Source organism: Lithobates pipiens, unplaced genomic scaffold, assembly GCF_037356315.1.
Source record: "Lithobates pipiens isolate NorthernLeopardFrog02 unplaced genomic scaffold, aLitPip1_a1.2 Scaffold_35, whole genome shotgun sequence".
Lineage (NCBI taxonomy): Eukaryota > Metazoa > Chordata > Amphibia > Anura > Ranidae > Lithobates > Lithobates pipiens.
This window is the reverse complement of record NW_027507811.1, coordinates 3,184,287-3,201,757: the sequence shown is the minus strand read 5'-3', so window position 1 is coordinate 3,201,757 and position 17,471 is coordinate 3,184,287. Positions and strand designations below refer to the sequence as shown.

The 17,471-nt window shown below is 50.2% G+C and overlaps 1 protein-coding gene across 1 annotated transcript in view; it reads right to left on the bottom strand.

Annotated features, from left to right (window-relative positions):
• The window catches only part of LOC143955446 (uncharacterized), a 151,205-nt gene that overhangs the window by 79,292 nt on the left and 54,442 nt on the right, over positions 1 to 17,471 (bottom strand). The window lies entirely within an intron of this gene.

Genomic DNA, 17,471 nt, shown 5'->3' with positions numbered 1-17,471 from the left:
TCTGAGCCCCGCTATAAGGCTGCTTTCACACTTCACACTGCCCTTAAGATCTCTTCTTTAATGCTTCTGGCACCACTCTGGAGACCACTCGCCGGGATAAGAGATGGAGTGCCGTTGGTATCACTCCACATGGGACAGGAACCAGAACTACAGAGGAGGCCTCAGCTTATCACTCTGCATGGGACAGGAACCAGAACTACAGAGGAGGTATCGGCTTATCACTCCGCATGGGACAGGAACCAGAACTACAGAGGAGGCATCGGCTTATCACTCCGCATGGGACAGGAACCAGAACTACAGAGGAGGCATCAGCTTATCACTCCCCATGGGACAGGAACCAGAATTACAGAGGAGGCCTCGGCTTATCACTCCGCATGGGACAGGAACCAGAACTACAGAGGAGGCATCGGCTTATCACTCCCCATGGGACAGGAACCAGAACTACAGAGGAGGCATCGGCTTATCACTCCCCATGGGACAGGAACCAGAACTACAGAGGAGGCCTCGGCTTATCAGTCCAAATGGGACAGGAACCAGAACTACAGAGGAGGCATCGGCTTATCACTCCGCATGGGACATGAAACCAGAACTACAGAGGAGGCCTCGGCTTATCACTCTGCATGGCACAGGAACCAGAACTACAGAGGAGGCCTCGGCCTATCACTCCGCATGGCACAGGAACCAGAACTACAGAGGAGGCCTCGGCTTATCACTCCGCATGGGACAGAAACCAGAACTACAGAGGAGGCATCGGCTTATCACTCCACATGGGACAGGAACCAGAACTACAGAGGAGGCATCGGCTTATCACTCCACATGGGACAGGAACCAGAACTACAGAGGAGGCATCGGCTTATCACTCCACATGGGACAGGAACCAGAACTACAGAGGAGGCCTCGGCTTATCACTCCACATGGGACAGGAACCAGAACTACAGAGGAGGCCTCGGCTTATCACTCCACATGGGACAGGAACCAGAACTACAGAGGAGGCCTCGGCTTATCACTCCACATGGGACAGGAACCAGAACTACAGAGGAGGCATCGGCTTATCTCTCCACATGGGACAGGAACCAGAACTACAGAGGAGGCATCAGCTTATCACTCCACATGGGACAGGAACCAGAACTACAGAGGAGGCATCGGCTTATCACTCCACATGGGACAGGAACCAGAACTACAGAGGAGGCCTCGGCTTATCACTCCACATGGGACAGGAACCAGAACTACAGAGGAGGCATCGGCTTATCTCTCCACATGGGACAGGAACCAGAACTACAGAGGAGGCATCAGCTTATCACTCCACATGGGACAGGAACCAGAACTACAGAGGAGGCATCAGCTTATCACTCCGCATGGGATAGGAACCAGAACTACAGAGGAGGCATCGGCTTATCACTCCGCATGGCACAGGAACCAGAACTACAGAGGAGGCATCGGCTTATCACTCCACATGGGACAGGAACCAGAACTACAGAGGAGGCATCGGCTTATCACTCCACATGGGACAGGAACCAGAACTACAGAGGAGGCCTCGGCTTATCTCTCCACATGGGACAGGAACCAGAACTACAGAGGAGGCATCGGCTTATCTCTCCACATGGGACAGGAACCAGAACTACAGAGGAGGCATCGGCTTATCACTCCGCATGGGACAGGAACCAGAACTACAGAGGAGGCATCGGCTTATCACTCCACATGGGACAGGAACCAGAACTACAGAGGAGGCATCGGCTTATCACTCCACATGGGACAGGAACCAGAACTACAGAGGAGGCATCGGCTTATCACTCCACATGGGACAGGAACCAGAACTACAGAGGAGGCATCGGCTTATCTCTCCACATGGGACAGGAACCAGAACTACAGAGGGGGCCTCGGCTTATCACTCCGCATGGCACAGGAACCAGAACTACAGAGGAGGCATCGGCTTATCACTCCACATGGGACAGGAACCAGAACTACAGAGGAGGCATCGGCTTATCTCTCCACATGGGACAGGAACCAGAACTACAGAGGGGGCCTCGGCTTATCACTCCACATGGGACAGGAACCAGAACTACAGAGGAGGCATCGGCTTATCACTCCACATGGGACAGGAACCAGAACTACAGAGGAGGCATCGGCTTATCACTCCGCATGGCACAGGAACCAGAACTACAGAGGAGGCATCGGCTTATCACTCCGCATGGGACAGCAACCAGAACTACAGAGGAGGCCTCAGCTTATCACTCCACATGGGACAGGAACCAGAACTACAGAGGAGGCCTCGGCTTATCACTCCACATGGGACAGGAACCAGAACTACAGAGGAGGCATCAGCTTATCACTCCGCATGGGACAGGAACCAGAATTACAGAGGAGGCCTCGGCTTATCTCTCCACATGGGACAGGAACCAGAACTACAGAGGAGGCCTCGGCTTATCACTCCACATGGGACAGGAACCAGAACTACAGAGGAGGCATCAGCTTATCACTCCACATGGGATAGGAACCAGAACTACAGAGGAGGCATCGGCTTATCACTCCGCATGGCACAGGAACCAGAACTACAGAGGAGGCATCGGCTTATCACTCCGCATGGGACAGGAACCAGAACTACAGAGGAGGCCTCAGCTTATCACTCCACATGGGACAGGAACCAGAACTACAGAGGAGGCCTCGGCTTATCACTCCAAATGGGACAGGAACCAGAATTACAGAGGAGGCCTCGGCTTATCACTCCACATGGGACAGGAACCAGAACTACAGAGGAGGCATCGGCTTATCACTCCACATGGGACAGGAACCAGAACTACAGAGGAGGCATCGGCTTATCACTCCACATGGGACAGGAACCAGAACTACAGAGGAGGCATCGGCTTATCTCTCCACATGGGACAGGAACCAGAACTACAGAGGAGGCATCGGCTTATCACTCCACATGGGATAGGAACCAGAACTACAGAGGGGGCCTCGGCTTATCACTCCACATGGGACAGGAACCAGAACTACAGAGGAGGCATCGGCTTATCTCTCCACATGGGATAGGAACCAGAACTACAGAGGAGGCCTCGGCTTATCACTCCACATGGGATAGGAACCAGAACTACAGAGGAGGCATCGGCTTATCTCTCCACATGGGACAGGAACCAGAACTACAGAGGAGGCCTCGGCTTATCACTCCACATGGGACAGGAACCAGAACTACAGAGGAGGCATCGGCTTATCACTCAACATGGGACAGGAACCAGAATTACAGAGGAGGCCTCGGCTTATCACTCCACATGGGACAGGAACCAGAACTACAGAGGAGGCATCGGCTTATCACTCCGCATGGCACAGGAACCAGAACTACAGAGGAGGCATCGGCTTATCACTCCACATGGGATAGGAACCAGAACTACAGAGGAGGCCTCGGCTTATCACTCCACATGGGACAGGAACCAGAATTACAGAGGAGGCCTCGGCTTATCACTCCACATGGGACAGGAACCAGAACTACAGAGGAGGCCTCGGCTTATCACTCCACATGGGACAGGAACCAGAATTACAGAGGGGGCCTCGGCTTATCACTCCACATGGGACAGGAACCAGAACTACAGAGGAGGCATCGGCTTATCACTCCACATGGGATAGGAACCAGAACTACAGAGGAGGCATCGGCTTATCACTCCACATGGGATAGGAACCAGAACTACAGAGGAGGCCTCGGCTTATCACTCCACATGGGACAGGAACCAGAACTACAGAGGAGGCATCGGCTTATCACTCCACATGGGACAGGAACCAGAACTACAGAGGAGGCATCGGCTTATCACTCCACATGGGATAGGAACCAGAACTACAGAGGAGGCCTCGGCTTATCACTCCACATGGGACAGGAACCAGAACTACAGAGGAGGCATCGGCTTATCACTCCACATGGGACAGGAACCAGAACTACAGAGGAGGCATCGGCTTATCACTCCACATGGGACAGGAACCAGAACTACAGAGGAGGCCTCGGCTTATCACTCCACATGGGACAGGAACCAGAACTACAGAGGAGGCATCGGCTTATCTCTCCACATGGGACAGGAACCAGAACTACAGAGGGGGCCTCGGCTTATCACTCCGCATAGCACAGGAACCAGAACTACAGAGGGGGCCTCGGCTTATCACTCCGCATGGCACAGGAACCAGAACTACAGAGGAGGCATCGGCTTATCACTCCACATGGGACAGGAACCAGAACTACAGAGGAGGCCTCGGCTTATCACTCCACATGGGACAGGAACCAGAACTACAGAGGAGGCATCGGCTTATCTCTCCACATGGGACAGGAACCAGAACTACAGAGGAGGCATCAGCTTATCACTCCACATGGGACAGGAACCAGAACTACAGAGGAGGCATCGGCTTATCACTCCGCATGGCACAGGAACCAGAACTACAGAGTAGTGATGGCCGAACGGTTCGCCCGGCGGTCGTTTCGCGGCGAATTTCCGACTTTCGCCGTCCGCGGGTTCGAACGCCTTTTTCCGTCGTTCGCCCCGGCGGACTTACGTGTTTAATGTATACAAGAACTTTAACCTTTCGTGACACGTTTATCATGTGTTACAGGACAACCAATTGAGACATGACAGCTCATGGACACTTGGACATTCCCCCTAACCTATAAATACACCCGATCCGGTGGCCATTTTACATTCTTTCTTCTGTCACTGTAGGGAAAGGATCCTGTGTGGAGTAGGGACAGAGAAAACGCTAGCTATTTGGTACACAAAAGTTCTTTTCAGGACTGGTATAGGTGTTAGGTCAGCAGCCTGAGTTTCTTTTGTCAGTTTAGATAAAGGGACAGAGCGCTGTATGCTGCTATTTTAGGGACAGCTCAGCCAGATTAGTCTTTCTTCATCATCATCATCATCATCATCATTAGCTGTTACTATCAGGTCCACAAAAGAGCTGTTCCAGCTAATCGTTCCAGCCTACTCTTTTTTGCCAATTTGTATAGGGACAGGCAGGAAGCAGTGTGTCAGGCAGTGAGGATAATTTTAAAGACTTGCTGTTACTATTAGTTCCACAAAGGTTCTTTTCAGGACTGGTATCAGTGGTACGGTAATAGGCTTGTACACGTATAATATTCTTTCTTCCAAATATAGAAAGAATATTATACTTGACTGCTGCCCTTCTGCTGCAGTCTGCTAATCATTCACAACTCACTTGTTCCACAAAGCTCTTTATCAGGACTGGTAACTTGGTCTGTCTAGGGTGCTACGGTACATAGGCTTGGGTGCGGTACAGTCTGCTGTTCTGTAAGGACCGCTATCGGTCCACAATAGATAGGGTTGCCGTGCACTACTGCTGACCGCTGCCCTATACTGCAGCAGTCCTTCAGCGGTATAGGGACTGACGCACAGTCTGCTAAACACTAATACACAACCTGCTTGGTCCACAAAAGTTCTTATAAGGACTGGTAACTTGGTATAGGGTGCTACGGTACATAGGCCTGAGTGCGTTACAGTCTGCTGTTCTGTAAGGACTGCTATCGGTCCACAATACATAGGGTTGCCGTGCACTACTGCTGACCGCTGCCCTATACTGCAGCAGTCCTTCAGCGGTATAGGGACTGACGCACAGTCTGCTAAACACTAATACACAACCTGCTTGGTCCACAAAAGTTCTTATAAGGACTGGTAACTTGGTATAGGGTGCTACGGTACATAGGCCTGAGTGCGTTACAGTCTGCTGTTCTGTAAGGACCGCTATCGGTCCACAATACATAGGGTTGCCGTGCACTACTGCTGACCGCTGCCCTATACTGCAGCAGTCCTTCATTGGTATAGGGACTGACGTACAGTCTGCTAATCACTAACACACAACCTGCTTGGTCCACAAAAGTTCTTATAAGGACTGGTAACTTGGTATAGGGTGCTACGGTACATAGGCCTGAGTGCGTTACAGTCTGCTGTTCTGTAAGGACCGCTATCGGTCCACAATACATAGGGTTGCCGTGCACTACTGCTGACCGCTGCCCTATACTGCAGCAGTCCTTCATTGGTATAGGGACTGACGTACAGTCTGCTAATCACTAACACACAACCTGCTTGGTCCACAAAAGTTCTTATAAGGACTGGTAACTTGGTATAGGGTGCTACGGTACATAGGCCTGAGTGCGTTACAGTCTGCTGTTCTGTAAGGACCGCTATCGGTCCACAATACATAGGGTTGCCGTGCACTACTGCTGACCGCTGCCCTATACTGCAGCAGTCCTTCATTGGTATAGGGACTGACGTACAGTCTGCTAATCACTAACACACAACCTGCTTGGTCCACAAAAGTTCTTATAAGGACTGGTAACTTGGTATAGGGTGCTACGGTACATAGGCCTGAGTGCGTTACAGTCTGCTGTTCTGTAAGGACCGCTATCGGTCCACAATACATAGGGTTGCCGTGCACTACTGCTGACCGCTGCCCTATACTGCAGCAGTCCTTCATTGGTATAGGGACTGACGTACAGTCTGCTAATCACTAACACACAACCTGCTTGGTCCACAAAAGTTCTTATAAGGACTGGTAACTTGGTATAGGGTGCTACGGTACATAGGCCTGAGTGCGTTACAGTCTGCTGTTCTGTAAGGACCGCTATCGGTCCACAATACATAGGGTTGCCGTGCACTACTGCTGACCGCTGCCCTATACTGCAGCAGTCCTTCATTGGTATAGGGACTGACGTACAGTCTGCTAATCACTAACACACAACCTGCTTGGTCCACAAAAGTTCTTATAAGGACTGGTAACTTGGTATAGGGTGCTACGGTACATAGGCCTGAGTGCGTTACAGTCTGCTGTTCTGTAAGGACCGCTATCGGTCCACAATACATAGGGTTGCCGTGCACTACTGCTGACCGCTGCCCTATACTGCAGCAGTCCTTCAGCGGTATAGGGACTGACGCACAGTCTGCTAAACACTAACACACAACCTGCTTGGTCCACAAAAGTTCTTATAAGGACTGGTAACTTGGTATAGGGTGCTACGGTACATAGGCCTGAGTGCAGTACAGTCTGCTGTTCTGTAAGGACCGCTATCGGTCCACAATACATAGGGTTGCCGTGCACTACTGCTGACCGCTGCCCTATACTGCAGCAGTCCTTCATTGGTATAGGGACTGACGTACAGTCTGCTAATCACTAACACACAACCTGCTTGGTCCACAAAAGTTCTTATAAGGACTGGTAACTTGGTATAGGGTGCTACGGTACATAGGCCTGAGTGCGTTACAGTCTGCTGTTCTGTAAGGACCGCTATCGGTCCACAATACATAGGGTTGCCGTGCACTACTGCTGACCGCTGCCCTATACTGCAGCAGTCCTTCATTGGTATAGGGACTGACGTACAGTCTGCTAATCACTAACACACAACCTGCTTGGTCCACAAAAGTTCTTATAAGGACTGGTAACTTGGTATAGGGTGCTACGGTACATAGGCCTGAGTGCGTTACAGTCTGCTGTTCTGTAAGGACCGCTATCGGTCCACAATACATAGGGTTGCCGTGCACTACTGCTGACCGCTGCCCTATACTGCAGCAGTCCTTCATTGGTATAGGGACTGACGTACAGTCTGCTAATCACTAACACACAACCTGCTTGGTCCACAAAAGTTTTTATAAGGACTGGTAACTTGGTATAGGGTGCTACGGTACATAGGCCTGAGTGCAGTACAGTCTGCTGTTCTGTAAGGACCGCTATCGGTCCACAATACATAGGGTTGACGTGCACTACTGCTGACCGCTGCCCTATACTGCAGCAGTCCTTCATTGGTATAGGGACTGACGTACAGTCTGCTAATCACTAACACACAACCTGCTTGGTCCACAAAAGTTCTTATAAGGACTGGTAACTTGGTATAGGGTGCTACGGTACATAGGCCTGAGTGCAGTACAGTCTGCTGTTCTGTAAGGACCGCTATCGGTCCACAATACATAGGGTTGCCGTGCACTACTGCTGACCGCTGCCCTATACTGCAGCAGTCCTTCATTGGTATAGGGACTGACGTACAGTCTGCTAATCACTAACACACAACCTGCTTGGTCCACAAAAGTTTTTATAAGGACTGGTAACTTGGTATAGGGTGCTACGGTACATAGGCCTGAGTGCAGTACAGTCTGCTGTTCTGTAAGGACCGCTATCGGTCCACAATACATAGGGTTGACGTGCACTACTGCTGACCGCTGCCCTATACTGCAGCAGTCCTTCAGCGGTATAGGGACTAAGAGTTTTGTCACAGGGTGATTTAAAAAATGACAGGCAGAGGAAGAGGCAGGCCCTTCCGCAGGGGTGGTAGGGGTAGGGCAGGAGCAACAGCCTTGAGCCAAAGTGGGAAGTTGCAGAAGGTGCGTTCAATTACTTTAAAGGACGCACCAGACTTGGTTGAGTGGCTCACTCAGCCTTATTCTTCTGCACCCTCCTCATCCTCTCGATCTGCACCCTCTTCTTCACTCTCTGCTATGTGCACCCCCAAAGACACTACCACCAACAACACCACCACCACCACATACCTTCCGCTTGAGTGCAAATGGGGGCCTTCATGCTCCAGTGTTTTAATAGGGACCCCCGTATAAAAAGCATGAGGGTCAAGGACCAGTACTGGGTGGCAACGTACTTAGATCCCCGGTACAAACACAAAATGGCGGAAATGTTACCGCCGTCGCAGAGGGCTGTCAGAATGCAGCACTTCCAGGCCTTGCTTCGAGAAATGCTGCATTCTGCTTTTGCGTGCGCTGGCAGAGGAGCAATTCCCACTCCCAGAGAAGGATTTGCGGGTACCAATCCAACAGCGCCTGCAAGAAGAGGCCGGTTTGAAGATGTGTTGGTGACTTCGGATATGAGGTCATTCTTTCAGCCGACCCATCGACAGGTGTCATCCGGATCCAGCATCAGGGAACGCCTAGACCGTCAGGTGTCCGACTACATTGGGTTAACGGCCGATGTGGACGCTCTGAGGAGTGATGAACCCCTAGACTACTGGGTGGGCAGGCTTGACCTCTGGCCAGAGCTTGCCCAATTTGCAATCGAACTGTTGGCTTGCCCCTCATCCAGTGTCCTGTCCGAAAGGACGTTCAGCGCAGCAGGGGGGATTGTGACCGATAAGCGTACTCGCCTAGCTCACGACAGTGTTAACTACCTCACATTTCTAAAAATGAATGAGGCATGGATCTCGGAGGAATTCAACACATGTGATCAGTAGACCATGTATATGTCTATAAACAATTTTTGGAATCAAGCACACAGACCTTCTTAATTCATTTGGCTCACTTCCCTGACCCAAAAAAGCACACCGTACTATATGCCCCTACCCTCCTCTTTGAAGAGGTTGAGCGGTGTCATATTTCTACTGGGGCTGCTTATTATGAGGGGTTCCCACCATCCCTGTGCTGTGCTGACTTCCTCCTGGGTGTTCTTATTATGAGGGGCTCCCACCATCCCTGTGCTGTGCTGACTTCCTCCTGGGGGTTCTTATTATGAGGGGCTCCCACCATCCCTGTGCTGTGCTGACTTCCTCCTGGGGGTTCTTATTATGAGGGGATCACACCATCCCTGTGCTGTGCTGACTTCCTCCTGGGGCTGCTTACGGTGCTGCTGTCAGCGCTGTATGTCACGGAGCTGCTGTCAGCGCTGTATGTCACGGAGCTGCTGTCAGCGCTGTATGTCACGGAGCTGCTGTCAGCGCTGTATGTCACGGAGCTGCTGTCAGCGCTGTATGTCACGGAGCTGCTGTCAGCGCTGTATGTCACGGAGCTGCTGTCAGCGCTGTATGTCACGGAGCTGCTGTCAGCGCTGTATGTCACGGAGCTGCTGTCAGCGCTGTATGTCACGGTGCTGCTGTCAGCGCTGTATGTCACGGAGCTGCTGTCAGCGCTGTATGTCACGGAGCTGCTGTCAGCGCTGTATGTCACGGAGCTGCTGTCAGCGCTGTATGTCACGGAGCTGCTGTCAGCGCTGTATGTCACGGAGCTGCTGTCAGCGCTGTATGTCACGGTGCTGCTGTCAGCGCTGTATGTCACGGAGCTGCTGTCAGCGCTGTATGTCACGGAGCTGCTGTCAGTGCTGTATGTCACGGAGCTGCTGTCAGCGCTGTATGTCACGGAGCTGCTGTCAGCGCTGTATGTCACGGAGCTGCTGTCAGCGCTGTATGTCACGGTGCTGCTGTCAGCGCTGTATGTCACGGAGCTGCTGTCAGCGCTGTATGTCACGGAGCTGCTGTCAGCGCTGTATGTCACGGAGCTGCTGTCAGCGCTGTATGTCACGGAGCTGCTGTCAGCGCTGTATGTCACGGAGCTGCTGTCAGCGCTGTATGTCACGGTGCTGATGTCAGTGCTCTGTATTACGGTGCTGCTGTCAGTGCTCTGTATCTCCTGCACCCTCTTGTTTGCCTACCCTGGTCCCTGACCTTCCCTCTCCTCCATTGCCTTCATTAGCTCCATAGTCCTGAATTGTCAGAACAATTTCCCAAATAAAAAAAAAATGCTTGTAGTTATCGATCCCAAATTCACCTCATACATGTATTATGCTATTGTCCAGGTGGTGGGACTACGTGCTACCCCCTAATAATTACCCCGTGGCCGCAAATTCGACCTAAAGGTTTGCGAAATTCGCCTCCCATTGAAGTCAATGGAGCCCGCGGCGAACGGTCGTTTTCGCGAACGTTTGTGCCCGTTCGCGTTTCGCGTTCGCGAAACGTCCCGTCGGAAGTTCGTCCATCACTACTACAGAGGAGGCATCGGCTTATCTCTCCACATGGGATAGGAACCAGAACTACAGAGGAGGCCTCAGCTTATCACTCCACATGGGACAGGAACCAGAACTACAGAGGAGGCATCGGCTTATCACTCCAAATGGGACAGGAACCAGAATTACAGAGGAGGCCTCGGCTTATCACTCCACATGGGACAGGAACCAGAACTACAGAGGAGGCATCGGCTTATCACTCAACATGGGACAGGAACCAGAATTACAGAGGAGGCCTCGGCTTATCACTCCACATGGGACAGGAACCAGAACTACAGAGGAGGCATCGGCTTATCACTCCGCATGGCACAGGAACCAGAACTACAGAGGAGGCATCGGCTTATCACTCCACATGGGATAGGAACCAGAACTACAGAGGAGGCATCGGCTTATCACTCCACATGGGACAGGAACCAGAACTACAGAGGAGGCATCGGCTTATCACTCCACATGGGATAGGAACCAGAACTACAGAGGAGGCCTCGGCTTATCACTCCACATGGGACAGGAACCAGAATTACAGAGGAGGCCTCGGCTTATCACTCCACATGGGACAGGAACCAGAACTACAGAGGAGGCCTCGGCTTATCACTCCACATGGGATAGGAACCAGAACTACAGAGGAGGCATCGGCTTATCTCTCCACATGGGACAGGAACCAGAACTACAGAGGAGGCATCGGCTTATCACTCCACATGGGACAGGAACCAGAACTACAGAGGAGGCATCGGCTTATCACTCCACATGGGACAGGAACCAGAACTACAGAGGAGGCATCGGCTTATCTCTCCACATGGGACAGGAACCAGAACTACAGAGGGGGCCTCGGCTTATCACTCCGCATGGCACAGGAACCAGAACTACAGAGGAGGCATCGGCTTATCACTCCACATGGGACAGGAACCAGAACTACAGAGGAGGCCTCGGCTTATCACTCCACATGGGACAGGAACCAGAACTACAGAGGAGGCATCGGCTTATCTCTCCACATGGGACAGGAACCAGAACTACAGAGGAGGCATCAGCTTATCACTCCACATGGGACAGGAACCAGAACTACAGAGGAGGCATCGGCTTATCACTCCGCATGGGATAGGAACCAGAACTACAGAGGAGGCCTCAGCTTATCACTCCACATGGGACAGGAACCAGAACTACAGAGGAGGCATCGGCTTATCACTCCAAATGGGACAGGAACCAGAATTACAGAGGAGGCCTCGGCTTATCACTCCACATGGGACAGGAACCAGAACTACAGAGGAGGCATCGGCTTATCACTCCACATGGGACAGGAACCAGAACTACAGAGGAGGCATCGGCTTATCACTCCACATGGGACAGGAACCAGAACTACAGAGGAGGCATCGGCTTATCTCTCCACATGGGACAGGAACCAGAACTACAGAGGAGGCATCGGCTTATCACTCCACATGGGACAGGAACCAGAACTACAGAAGAGGCCTCGGCTTATCACTCCACATGGGACAGGAACCAGAACTACAGAGGAGGCATCGGCTTATCACTCAACATGGGACAGGAACCAGAATTACAGAGGAGGCCTCGGCTTATCACTCCACATGGGACAGGAACCAGAATTACAGAGGAGGCATCGGCTTATCTCTCCACATGGCACAGGAACCAGAACTACAGAGGAGGCCTCGGCTTATCACTCCACATGGGACAGGAACCAGAACTACAGAGGAGGCATCGGCTTATCACTCCGCATGGCACAGGAACCAGAACTACAGAGGAGGCATCGGCTTATCACTCCACATGGGATAGGAACCAGAACTACAGAGGAGGCATCGGCTTATCACTCCACATGGGATAGGAACCAGAACTACAGAGGAGGCCTCGGCTTATCACTCCACATGGGACAGGAACCAGAACTACAGAGGAGGCATCGGCTTATCACTCCACATGGGATAGGAACCAGAACTACAGAGGAGGCATCGGCTTATCACTCCACATGGGATAGGAACCAGAACTACAGAGGAGGCCTCAGCTTATCACTCCACATGGGACAGGAACCAGAACTACAGAGGAGGCCTCGGCTTATCACTCCAAATGGGACAGGAACCAGAATTACAGAGGAGGCCTCGGCTTATCACTCCACATGGGACAGGAACCAGAACTACAGAGGGGGCCTCGGCTTATCACTCCGCATGGCACAGGAACCAGAACTACAGAGGAGGCATCGGCTTATCACTCCACATGGGATAGGAACCAGAACTACAGAGGAGGCCTCGGCTTATCACTCCACATGGGATAGGAACCAGAACTACAGAGGAGGCATCGGCTTATCTCTCCACATGGGACAGGAACCAGAACTACAGAGGGGGCCTCGGCTTATCACTCCGCATGGCACAGGAACCAGAACTACAGAGGAGGCATCGGCTTATCACTCCACATGGGACAGGAACCAGAACTACAGAGGAGGCCTCGGCTTATCACTCCACATGGGACAGGAACCAGAACTACAGAGGAGGCATCGGCTTATCACTCAACATGGGACAGGAACCAGAACTACAGAGGAGGCATCGGCTTATCACTCCACATGGGACAGGAACCAGAACTACAGAGGAGGCATCGGCTTATCACTCCACATGGGACAGGAACCAGAATTACAGAGGAGGCCTCGGCTTATCACTCCACATGGGACAGGAACCAGAACTACAGAGGAGGCATCGGCTTATCACTCCACATGGGACAGGAACCAGAACTACAGAGGAGGCATCGGCTTATCACTCCACATGGGACAGGAACCAGAACTACAGAGGAGGCATCGGCTTATCGCGCCCAATGGGACAGGAACAGAACTACAGAGGAGGCATCGGCTTATCACTCCACATGGGACAGGAACCAGAACTACAGAGGAGGCCTCGGCTTATCACTCCACATGGGACAGGAACCAGAACTACAGAGGAGGCCTCGGCTTATCACTCCAAATGGGACAGGAACCAGAATTACAGAGGAGGCCTCGGCTTATCACTCCACATGGGACAGGAACCAGAACTACAGAGGGGGCCTCGGCTTATCACTCCGCATGGCACAGGAACCAGAACTACAGAGGAGGCATCGGCTTATCACTCCACATGGGATAGGAACCAGAACTACAGAGGAGGCCTCGGCTTATCACTCCACATGGGATAGGAACCAGAACTACAGAGGAGGCATCGGCTTATCTCTCCACATGGGACAGGAACCAGAACTACAGAGGGGGCCTCGGCTTATCACTCCGCATGGCACAGGAACCAGAACTACAGAGGAGGCATCGGCTTATCACTCCACATGGGACAGGAACCAGAACTACAGAGGAGGCCTCGGCTTATCACTCCACATGGGACAGGAACCAGAACTACAGAGGAGGCATCGGCTTATCACTCAACATGGGACAGGAACCAGAACTACAGAGGAGGCATCGGCTTATCACTCCACATGGGACAGGAACCAGAACTACAGAGGAGGCATCGGCTTATCACTCCACATGGGACAGGAACCAGAATTACAGAGGAGGCCTCGGCTTATCACTCCACATGGGACAGGAACCAGAACTACAGAGGAGGCATCGGCTTATCACTCCACATGGGACAGGAACCAGAACTACAGAGGAGGCATCGGCTTATCACTCCACATGGGACAGGAACCAGAACTACAGAGGAGGCATCGGCTTATCGCGCCCAATGGGACAGGAACAGAACTACAGAGGAGGCATCGGCTTATGCAGCTCTTTCTCCCTACTACAGCTTCGACTTTACAAGTAGTCTCTTTGCAATGAACTTTGATGCTCTGGAATTGTGGGTTAGCAGGCCCAGATCAACATCTACCAGTCACCTGGTCGCGGTCTGCTGGTAGATCACGCTCTACACATTGCGGACCCTTGCTTTATCCCATATTGTAGAACACTTGCTGGTTGCTCAGTGGTCAGGATGTTATTGAAGATCTTCCCGGAGGTCGGCTGTGTGTAGAAAAGCATATCTGATGGAAGAGTTCCATTTATACCAATGGTTGTGCTGAGGTTTGTGTGTGTCTGTTAGACTCTCTATTGTGGCTCAGTCATTGAAGTCTGTATTGGGTCACCTCCGGGTTTAGTTCTAGAATTCTTGACCGCTGTGAGCAGAGGAGTTGTGAATGGAGAAGCTATAAATGAAGAGCAGTCTGCTCTTCATTACCTTCGGTGGAGGGCAGGAGAGACATTAGGGACCTAATAGAATCTCATTAAAGAGAACCTGTCACAACAAAATTATAACATATGGGGGGGCTATTAGTTCATTATTTTTGGAAATAAAGTAAAAAAAAAAAAAGCAAAACATTCAAGTTACCCCCAAACACTTAAACTACCCCCCAAAATATTTGAGTCCCCACATATATAAACGCCATGTCACGGGCACCTACATACCAAATATTGATTGCGCTAATGGCCAAATTCAGTATTTTGGTTTTGATTCAGTTTAATATTGTTGGTTTATGTTCTTTGATGTCTACTGTAGTCATAAGTGTATGGGTAGAATATCTCCGGGACTTGTAGGAAACCATGACTGATGACGGGAACCAAGGGGTCAATGTACAGAAGATTTGTTGGACGAGTGTGACAAGAATGAGCCCAGATGTGATCAATTCTGGCCGTATTGTAATTAACTGAGTGATTTCCTATGATTGTCAGCTCCATCTAGTGGCCACAATGAAGTATTTTTACTGAAATTCCTAAAGCTGTAAAAATATTGCTATTAAAAATTATGGACACTAGATGGAGGCAATGATCATAGGAAATCACTGAGTTATATAAGATATGGACAATATTCGTCACGGCTGGGCAGACCTGTGCCACATTCCATCAACTATTTGTTTTTTATTCATAATAGACTTCTAAGTCTCCATACCTCAGAATGTACTCAGCCAATGAGAGGTAATGGCTCCATTTTTATTTTAAAAGGCCTAGAGGGCCGCCTTTTAAGTGGTGGGGTTTAACATGTTTCGTCCTGGAAGACGACTTGAGAAAACAGACCACTTGCAAGAGAATAATAGACCTCTAAGTCTCCATACCACAAAATGTACTCAGCCAATGAGAGGTAATGGCTCCATTTTCATTTTAAAAGGTCTAGAGGACCGCCTTGTAAGTGGTGGGGTTAATGTGTTTCGTCCTGGAAGACGACTTGACAAAACAGACCTCTTGCAAGAGAATAGAAGACCTCTTAGTCTCCATACCACAAAATGTATTCAGCCAATGAGAGGTAATGACTCAATTTTTATTTTAAAAAGCCTAGAGGGCCACCTTTTAAGTGGTGGGGTTAGCGTATTTCGTCCTGGAAGACGACTTGAGAAAACAGACCTCTTGCAAGAGAATAGAAGACCTCTAAGTCTCCATACCACAAAATGTATTCAGCCAATGAGAGGTAATGACTCCATTTTTATTTTAAAAGGCCTAGAGGATGTCAGGAGTACCAAAACAATGAAGGGCTATTTTAAGGGAAAAGGGAGGGGATCAAAAGAAACCAAGGTTTCACATACCTCTATGACAAATTGTATTCTCCTATGTATGTATGCTGCATTGTGATTTCTGTTTGGGTGACTGATAAAGGGATACTGTATTGTGTTTCAATAAAACCCTTTTTGATTTAAAAAAAAAGGCCTAGAGGGCCCCCTTTTAAATGGTGGGGTTTAACGTGTTTCGTCCTGGAAGACGACTTGTGAAAACAGACCTCTTGCAAGAGAATAATAGACCTCTAAGTCTCCATACCACAAAATGTACTCAGCCAATGAGAGGTAATGGCTCAATTTTTATTTTAAAAGGCCTAGAGGGACGCCTTTTAAGTGGTGGGGTTTAACGTGTTTCATCCTGGAAGACGACTTGTGAAAACAGACCTCTTGCAAGAGAATAATAGACCTCTAAGTCTCCATACAACAGAATGTACTCAGCCAATGAGAGGTAATGGCTCCATTTTTATTTTAAAAGGCCTAGAGGGCCGCCTTTTAAGTGGTGGGGTTTAACGTGTTTCGTCCTGGAAGACGACTTGTAATAGACCTCTAAGTCTCCATACCACAAAATGTACTCAGCCAATGAGAGGTAATGACTCCATTTTTATTTTAAAAGGCCTAGAGGGCCGCCTTTTAAGTGGTGGGGTTTAACGTGTTTCGTCCTGGAAGACGACTTGTAATAGACCTCTAAGTCTCCATACCACAAAATGTACTCAGCCAATGAGAGGTAATGACTTAATTTTTATTTTAAAAGGCTTAGAGGATGTCGTGACTACCAAAACAATGAAGGGCTATGTTAATGGAAAAGGGAGGGGATCAAAAGAAACCAAGGTTTCACATAGCTCTATGACAAATTGTATTCTACTACGTATGTATGTATGCCGCATTGTGATTTCTGTTTGGGTGACTGATAAAGGGATGGGGATGCAGGATGTAACGACATGTCTATATGATGCTGTATTGTGTTTCAATAAAAACCTTTTTGATTTAAAAAAAAAAAAAAAAGGCCTAGAGGGCCCCCTTTTAAGTGGTGGGGTTAATGTGTTTCGTCCTGGAAGACGACTTGAGAAAAGAGACCTTTTGCAAGAGAATAATAGACCTCTAAGTCTCCATACCCCAAATGTACTCAGCCAATGAGAGGTAATGACTCAATTTTTATTTTAAAAGGCCTAGAGGGCCCCCTTTTAAGTGGTGGGGTTAACGTGTTTCGTCCTGGAAGACGTCTTGAGAAAACAGACTTCTTGCAA